The sequence below is a fragment of the Arachis ipaensis genome, chromosome B05 (genome assembly GCF_000816755.2).
Source record: "Arachis ipaensis cultivar K30076 chromosome B05, Araip1.1, whole genome shotgun sequence".
Classification (NCBI taxonomy): domain Eukaryota; kingdom Viridiplantae; phylum Streptophyta; class Magnoliopsida; order Fabales; family Fabaceae; genus Arachis; species Arachis ipaensis.
Genome location: NC_029789.2, coordinates 72367901 through 72377801, shown reverse-complemented (window position 1 = coordinate 72377801; position 9901 = coordinate 72367901).

Genomic DNA, 9901 nt, shown 5'->3' with positions numbered 1-9901 from the left:
TCAAACTGCAGATTCAATTGTATCCTGCGACTGTCTTCCAAACCGTACCTACAAGGTAAAAATTAACTTCCAAAATTCAATCTTTGGTTTAAGATTTTTTTCCTTATAAACACACTTCTCTGAATTCTCTTATCTTTCTTTTATTTCTATCTCATGGGTTAATCTATTTCCTTCCTATAGGATTTATTATATGTGCCATGCATAAGGCTTTCATGCTGATATGTTGTAATTTACTTTGGATAAATAGTAACAAATTTTTGTTTCTCAAATTCAGGGAGGAATCTCACAAATTCAATTTCTTCAAAGCTCTACCATTTGCACCACAAGACTCCAAGAAACTTGTTAACTTTTGCTATGTCTGCTGATGGTATTACCTCTTTTTTCTTCCTCCTTCCCTGTTTTCTGAATTTCGTAAAGGCTTTAACAATTGATGCTACTGGTGTCTTTGTCTTGAATTATTGGATTATTATTACTAGATTTAGATACTAATTCTTGCCGATTGCCACTGTTTGTGCTTTTAATATTGAATTTTGTGAATTGGTGCATTTGGTTCGCTTGGTTTATGCTATTTGTTATTATCAGTATTAATGCACGCCAAGTGCTTTCTGATATGCCTCTTTGATATTCCTCTCTGGTTTATGCATGTTCACAATTCTAAATTCTTGTTTCTCTATCCAAGTTCATATTTATATTTTACATATACATTACAAGATAACAAGCTAAGGACTCTTTTTCTGTTCATGCATGGAAAAGCTTGTGGGATCTGTTTAAGTGTGACTAAATAGTATAATTAATTAATTAATTAAATAAATGCAAAACATTTAGGCATTTAGCTAACTAACAACTCTAGTTGCCTTTTGTCTAAGCAGTTTTCTTTTGTTGCTTTCATTGAGCTGTTGTTATGCTAGTGTATAAAATATATAAAAAATATATATAGTTAGTTTTTTTTTAAATGTTGATGAATGAAAACTCTTAACAAAAATATAAATATGATCTGTTGTTATATGTTTGAAATGGATAAAAATGGATCTGAAGCTAAGGGTATGAAATTATTTTCAATTCTTTTATTCTGCTGCTCCTATGGTACTGCTTTGTTTATACTTTTGTTTCTTAAACTTTCAACTATTTTTAACAGTTTCTTGCCATATGCCACCGACATTACATATGATAGTTTGGGTTGTGGAGTTCTTATTCTTTTCATTCTGCATTTTCTGAATACTACTTGGAAATCTTTTTTACACTGCAGAATGTAGAAGAAAGTGAAGAAAGAGCACTACAGGTTTAACGCTCTAATTCTGAGTTGCTTGCTCATGTCTTTCCAAGGTGATTGCTGTGGTCAGAAAAAGAGAGTTGCATAATTTTTCATGCTTTGCTGTTTGTATTTGAAGGAGTAATCTTTAATTAATACAGTTATTCTTAGGTGAAAGTTTATTATTATTATGATTACCTTATGGCTTGAGAATGATTGTATTTAAAGTATACTTATCAGGAGACCTAAAATTAGATTATTGAAAAATCACAGCCTAGATATACTTTAATCTCAGAGAAATTAAAGTTGAGACATACTTGCCAGTTTTAAGTCAAAATTGAAATAGTACTAGTAATTCATAAAACAGTTTATATAACAGCGAAAAATAATCAAGAAATTTGTTAATTGCTGGTTGGTTGCTACATGCTACGATGGCTATTTTTTTCGGTAAAAAAAATAGGCTGACAAGTGTTAGGGGCCACTCTCACCCTAGTTGAAGATGAGAATTAAAATTCTCAAAAGAGTTTATATTCAGGTATTTTTTATGTTTTAAAGTAAGAAAAAAGTTTAATTCTCAAGAGTATTTTAATTTTATGCTTTCCAACAGACTTTTGATAGTTATCTATCCACCACTACTACCACTTCTTTTATTCTGCTGCTCCTGTGGTATTGCTTTGATGTTGCTGTGGTGCTGATTATCTGCTGCCGAACCACTATTCGCTGCCGCTGCTACCTTTCTAATTCTGCTTCTGCTGCGCTACTACTTTGGTGCTGGTGTTGTACGGATTAAGACAGTATTTAAGGTTGGTTCATGCGAATTTAAATACATCTCTTAATTTGTTATTAATGTTATGTGGACAACTTAAGTGCTTTCCTGAGGCACTCACTTCAGGACCTTCTTTAAGAATTGCTAAAATTTAATTTTCTTCGCTATTTTATGTCCAATGCCATCAAAGTATTTTGGAGACTTGGAAAATTTTGTCTCTTAGTTAATTAGGAAGCTAGACTCGCAGTTAGTGAGACTAACAGTAAAAACTTCAAACTAGAAACTTAGCTATCTATTTGAAATATATAGGTTTTCAATGGATGTATCCAAGGATTGGATGGATACACCACGTCATGAAAAAGAATATCAACTCGGTGTAGAAAAGTTTTTACACTTTGCTTTTTCATCACCGGGAATTCCTCAAGGGGAAGAAATTCAATGCCCATGTGCAAAGTGTTGTAATAGGCTTTGGTTAAGGAGAGATGTCGTGTATGACCATCTAATATGCGATGGATTCGTAAAAGGTTATAGGCGGTGGTTTAATCATGGGGAATCACTTGTTGCTATGGATGTGACACATCTTGCCATGTTTGTGGAACATCCCGTTATATTGAGCATCATGTAGAAGAGGACGATGCTACCTCATCTAAAAAGCCTCGTAAAGTTGCTGCAAAAACTCTAAGGCATTTCCCCCTGATTCCCAGACATCAAAGGCTTTTTATGTGCACAAGGAAGGTTGAAGCTATGTCTTGGCATCATAATGAATGTGTTAAAGATGGGTCGTTAAGGCATCCTGCCGATGGTGAATCTTGGAAAGCATTTGACAGTCGACATGAAGATTTTGCAAAGGAGCCTCGTAATGTGAGACTTGGCTTAGCAAGCGACGGATTCAATCCGTTTCGAACTTTGAGTAGTACACATAGTACATGGCTTGTTGTTCTGATGGTGTATAATCTACCCCCTTGGATGAGCATGAAGCCTGATTAATTTATGCTCTCTTTACTCATTCCTGGCCCACAATCACCGGGAAATGATATTGATGTCTTTCTTCAACCACTAATTGAAGAATTAAAAGAATTGTGGGAGTTAGGTGTCGAAACATATGATTCCAAAGAGAACAAAACATTCAACATGAGAGAATGTCTTTTATGGACAATTAACGACTTCCCTGCGTATGCTATGTTATCTGGGTGGAGTACAAAGGGAAAATTGGCTTGTCCATGTTGTAATGATGAGACTTCTTCTATATATCTGAAACATAGCCACAAGACTGTTTATATGGATCATCGAAGGTTTTTACCCATGAACCATCCATGGAGACATAATAAAAGATCTTTCAATGGGAAAAATGAACTTAGGTCTCCACCGCAGTTGTTAGATGGAACAACTGTATTTCATATATTGCAAGGGGTAGACAATTCTTTTGGGAAGAAGCAAAGGAAAGCAAAGAATGGCATTTCAAATTGGAAAAAGCGATCAATCTTTTTTGATTTACCATATTGGAAGTTCAACATGTTTAGACACAACCTTGATGTCATGCACATAGAGAAGAATATAGTTGATAGCATAATTGGAACGCTTTTGGATATTTCTGGAAAGACAAAAGATCATGCAGCTGCGCATTTTGACCTTAAAGACATGGGTATCAGGAAAAACCTTCAACCAAGAGATACAAATGATGGTAAAAGAACTAAGTTAGCAAAGGCATGCTTCTCAATGACTGCAGCAGAGAAAACAATCTTTTGTAGTGTGTTAAAAGGGGCAAAATTACCAGACGGCAGCGCTTCCAATATCGCTCGATGTGTGCAGCAAACGGAAAAATAAGTGTATTAATTTTTGCTCAAGATATTTGCATGAAGATGTCCAGACAAGATTCAATAGAGTCCCTCGAAACAATGATGAGTGTGTTTCAGAAGAGCTGCGAACTACGAGTTTGTTTCCAAGCAAAGGATGTTCTTTGGGTGGAAAAATGGGAGATTTGTTCATGTTAGATGAAAAATCAGAAATACAAGGTCATTCATACATCCTAAACAATTGTGATAAGATCGAAGTCTACATGAGGTATTTTGTTTGATTCATTGTCATTTCGTTGACCTCAATCATAACATTTTACCCTACTAACAAATAAGAATATGATTATTTGATCTTAAGAGAGCATGAGGAGGCAGTAAATGATAACAATCCATGAAGAACAAAGTAGGAGAAAGCCAAAGACCATAGTCAACAGTTCTCAGAATGGTTTAAAACTCGTGCCATGAAAAAGGATGTGCCTGGTTGGGCAAAAGGGTTGGCTAAGGGTCCAAATAGAGTTGCAAAAAGATTTTCAGGTTATGTTATCAATGGGTATAGGTTCCATACAAGGCACCGTGATGCGAGACGTAAAACCCAAAATAGTGGTGTCACATTGGAGGCATTGACTCCTAGTTTTGCTACTGTGAAAGATAAGAACCCAATTGAAGCCAAAGTAACCTACTATGGTAGAATAGTTGATATGTTTGAATTAGATTATTATGGCCAATTTAAGGTAGTCCTGTTTAAGTGTGAGTGGTATACAGTTGCAAAAGACAACTTTGGTCTCTCATATGTGTATTTCAGTAAGAAATGCTACCAAGAAGAACCATTTGTGCTAGCATCCCAAGTAAACCAATGCTTTTATGTGCAAGACCCATATGTGAGTGACAAACACTATGTTATAAAAACAATTCCAAGAGATTTATTTAGGATAAGTGATGACCTTGAGTCTGATTCCCCCATAATATATGCAAGGGAGCCATGTGAACCTGAAGTGATTCCCAGTCTCCCAAATGATAATGGCGAAGTTGATCTAGTGAGGAATGATCTACGAGCAACCATTATAGATGTGGCTCCAAATATGTTTGCCAAACAACGTGTTGAGGAAGATGAGGAAAGTGAATACGAGTACATGGAGGACTCTGATTCTGAAACATCTTGACATGTTTTCATGTAATGCTGTTTTGGTAGAATTCTAAATGTCTCATTTGTTTTAGTTATTTTGCTTATTTAATTACTCGCTTAGGTTGATTATGTTCATTTAATTATTCATAAAATAACATTTTTTTATTGCAACTCTTTTGTGTATGCAGAATGGAGAAAGGAGAGATCGCTAAAAGAAAACGGATAAGTACCTTAGCACAAAAAATGAAAGAAAAAAGTCCAAAAAAAAAAGAATTCCTTTGAGGTTACACAAGTGAGGTCAAGTGCTGAATTGCTACAACAATACAATATTAAAAGAGAAAAGATCATGGCTGAAAATAAGAAGGCTAGCTTCCAAGCTCAAGACCCAAAAGATCAAACAAGAAACCAACCCATCACAATCGTGGAAGATGCCATTGAAGAGCAAGCTAGGACTCCAAAGAAGAAAAAGAAGGTGCAACCAATGTCACTTTTTCAAGAATGTGAACATAATAGGAACGGGACAATGTCTCATGCTGAAAAGACCTCCAAAACTGGGAATCAGAGGACTGTTGAAGCTGATACAATAGAACAAAATGATTTAAGTTCTGATGATGAGGGAGAAGATACAAGCGAGGTAACTGCAAGTTCAACGAAAAAAGGAATGAGTCTTGACATGTATTTTAAGGTACATGGGATAAATTTGAAAGATAAAGAAGATGAGGAAGATGAGGAAGATGAGCTTGATGATGCTGCAAATGATGAGGGTAATGGAGGACAAGCTAGTAATGAAGGTGCTTTTCTTGTTTTACCTTATTGTCAAAATATAGCTTGTATTACTTCTAAGTTGATTTGAGTTTAAAATTCTGTTATTTTAATCGGACTTACGCACAATAAAGAAGAAAACTCGTGGAAAGACTATGTGCAAAAAGCTTCATGCCACTGATTTTAATGATCGATGGGAGGTGGAATTTTTTGGAGGGCAGCCTATAGGTCCAACCAAGGAGGTTGTATCTAACCTCAACCAACTCTTGGGCACAACAGTTAGAAATCCTCGTTTTGTGACTTTGCTATATACTAGTTGGCATGGTGTGCCTAAAAACCTCAAAAAGGACATGTGGGAGTATGCCAATGTATGTAAGAATTATAGATAATTTTGTTAAGATTTATTTGTTACTTTATTTATGCTAACCTTTGACATTCTAATTTGTTGTCTTGTTTAGCAAAAATTCATTCTTCCAATAACTTCAAAGCCGTGGGTAATGAACGGATTTTGTCGTGCATGGAAAAAATACAAAGGCGAAATAAAAAAGGACCATTTCTTGAAGTACAACACAAAGAAAGAAATGATAAAGAACCGACCGTTAGAGATCCCTGAGGTTCAATTTCGCAAACTAATTCGGTATTGGAGTCTTCCGACTATTAAGGTAATATTGTCTTTTAGTTCTTTATGTGATTAAACTTGGTGTTTTGGAAAAAGGTAGTGTGATTTTGAAAAAACAAGAAAACATGTTTATTAAGAATAATAACATCTCTTTTTCATGTTTATATTTAGGCTGTGTCTACTAAGAATGTTGAAAATAGGTCAAAGCAAACATGTCCTCACCGGATGGGTTCCACAAATTTTGGAATAGTGCACAAGCAGCTGGTAATATAACTTATTTTTTTGTGATTTCTCATTTATATTCAGGTTGTAGTTTTCTAGTTAGCATGTTTCATGTAAATTTTTCTATATGTACTCTAGCGCGACTCTAAAGAGAACAGTGAAGAACCATCAAGAGTTGAAGTTTTCATAGCAACTCGCACAAGTAAAAAAGGAAAAGAAATTGATGCTAAAACACAAAGCACAATTGTGAGTTATTTGTATTTGTATTTGGATTTGTACAATATTAATTCAATAGTGATTTCTATTAATATTGAGTTAATGCGGCAGGCTGAACTTCAAACCCGCATAGAGGCAGGGGAAAATGATGAGGATGCATTTGTAGGAGTGTTAGGAAAGGACCAACCAGGTCGAGTTTGTTGTTTTGGGGCTTCGATTACAAAAAAATCTCTTAAAAATGATGAGGAGTTTCGACAAGTCAAGGTTGAATACAACAACAAGGTTGAATCATTAGAGAAGAAGATGGACAGTGTATGTAGTTTATTAAAGGTATTGGTGCACCAAGTCAACCTTGGAATGAGTGAGGAAGAGGTAGCAGCCTTAGTGCAAGCTGCCCAAAATTCTCCTTTGGATGCCTCAAGTAGCAGACCGAGAAATACTCCTCGCTCCTCCGAATCAACTCATATTCCACCCAAAGATGTAAGTCACTATCTTTGGATATTCGATATATTTCCATTTAAAGTAGTTGACTTATTGTTGTAGTTGATTTTGGACATTTGATAGTGAGATAAAAGATTCTAAATGGTGCTAATGGTGTTGAATTGGAATCTGAATTCAAAGTTGTTGACTTTTTAGTAGTGTTTTGTTTTGTATCTAGTGTGGCATTGAATCTCAATTTTGGAAAACACGAGAAATCTTTGAAGATTTGCACTTTTTCCTAATCAAATTGGAAAAAGGAAAAGAAAAGAAACCATAATTGAATTTTAATGTTTTTGTTTGTTTTGATTTTTGCAGACTCCAGAAGGAATTAATGGCTCTCATGGTATATCTCATTTTGCTTGATTTATTTATTGGGGATCGGTTATAGAATTGATCCATATGCAATTTGTATTGATTCTCCAGTTGCAAGTATAAATTGTGCATGCATGTGACTGCAGGTGCAGTATAGGGCTACAAGAATGGTTAATTTGGTTGTGAAATATATTAGGAGTTAGGGTGATACATGCCATTGTTGAGAAACATGTGACTGTTGCAGAAAAAAAAAGGAGGGGAGGGGGGGCAGTTTGATTGTTAGCTTCCTAGCTATATTAGTACCCTTTTTCCTTTTTTGAAAACTTTAAGAACAAAAAAAGTATACTGGCTTTCAATGAAAGAAAATCCTTTGCATGTTACAATTATTGTACAACTATAACATTCATTTGTTGATAATATATGTCTCCATTTTTTGGTTTGGTATAAGATGCACTACTAACACAACAATATTTAAAATTATGCAGGGAAGTGCTGAAAACAGTTTCGCTCACAATGATCAGTAATCATGAAGTTTTATATTTTGTAATGAAGTGTAAAGGAAGTAGATAATGTAACCCATGTTGGAATTGTAATTCATGTATTAGGAAACTGCTAGTGGATGAGACTTTGATTTTTGGTATTTTGTTAGAGTATAACTAACATGTGATCAAACACTTTTTCTGTGACAAGTTTATGAAGCAAGGATTTGTTGATTTAAAATTAGTAGTCATCTTTTAAGTTTTAAAATTATCTATGATTTTGTAAGGTTTAAAAAAAGTAGTGCCAATAGGTACTGAACTATTTTACAGCCACGCTTTAAAAGGGTGGCCATATTGTACAACAGCAATCAATAGCCACGCTTTATAAGCGTCGCTGTAATTTAGTTCAGAACCTATTGGCACGCTTCTAAAGCGTACCCATATCTCTACTTGTTGCCACGCTTTGGAAGCGTGGTGATATACGTTGCAGTGCTCATGAACAGCCACGCTTTAAAAGCGTAGCTGTATCTCACACCTATTGGCACACTTATAAAGTGTAGCCATATGTCTTGCTATTGGCACGCTTTAAAAGCGTAGCTATATCTCACACCTATTGGCACGCTTTTAAAGCGTAGCTATATGGCATGCTATTGGCACGCTTTAAAAGCATAGCCATATCTTGCTATTGGCACGCTTTAAAAGCGTAGCAATAGTTCACACATATGGCCACGCTTTTAAAGCGTGGCGATCTTTAAAAGCGTGGCAAGAAAAAAAGCGTGCCAATAGGTCACGAAAAGCGTGGCGATAGAGCTACCAGCACCCTTGCAGTTGTGACCCTTTCAAAAGCGTGCCGGTAGCTCAAAAAGCGTGGCGAAAAGCTATCGCCACACTTTTAAGGACTTTTCGCCACGCTTTAAAAGCGTAGCAAAAAGCTTGTTTTCTTGTAGTGGGTTGTGTGTTCTTTGGCTCAAAAACCATGTTCCACATACAACTTCAAACAAGTTTTAACATAAAAAATTTTTTTTCAATTTAAATTAGTGAAATTTTTCAAAGATAGGGTCTTAAAAGAATTTTATTACTTTAACCAAGTAGTAAATAAATGCATAAAATCAAACAAATATGCAAATGCAATAACTAATTTAACAAAGAAAATTTAAACATTAGTGTTGAAACAGAAAGGTACTAACCCATGGAGATCGGTATCGACCTCCCCACACTTAAAGATTACACCGTCCTCGGTGCATGCTAAGATGTGCAAGTGGACGGGTGGCTTCAACTTATGCTTTTCTCTATAGATTATGCAGATTGACTTGCCTGTCTCCCCATGTAAACGTCTTCCGGTTCTCTTCCGGGTGGCCATCCTGAAAGAAAAAGGGAAGAAGAGTAACCCAGAAATAAAAATAGGAAAATAAATACAGTATGGGTGGGTTAATGCCAAATAATAAGGGTCTCAATTACATGGTAGCTACAACATGCAAGTGAAAAAACAATAGAAGTACATGGCAAATCAAGAGTGCAAAAATTTGCAAAAATAGGAAAGAGAGTGTGGGTAAGGAGAGATAATATAAATTCATGTCAATGTAAAAGTAATACAGGTATAAAAGATTGGCATTGATATAAATAATATTACCTAACCAAAATAGAACAAGTCACTGAGCACCAACAAAATACCAGAAAAGATGTAACAGTTGAATAAGAACATTTGAACACCAATGGTAAAATAATAAATTTAGAAAAATAAAAATATGCAATGAATGAAAGTATGCAAATAAATAAAATAAAATAAAAGATAAGAAGAATGAGAAGGGAAAGAAATAAAGTGAGAAAAAAGAAGAAAGAAGAAAAGATAGAAGAAATTAGGATTAGAGAAGAAAAGATAA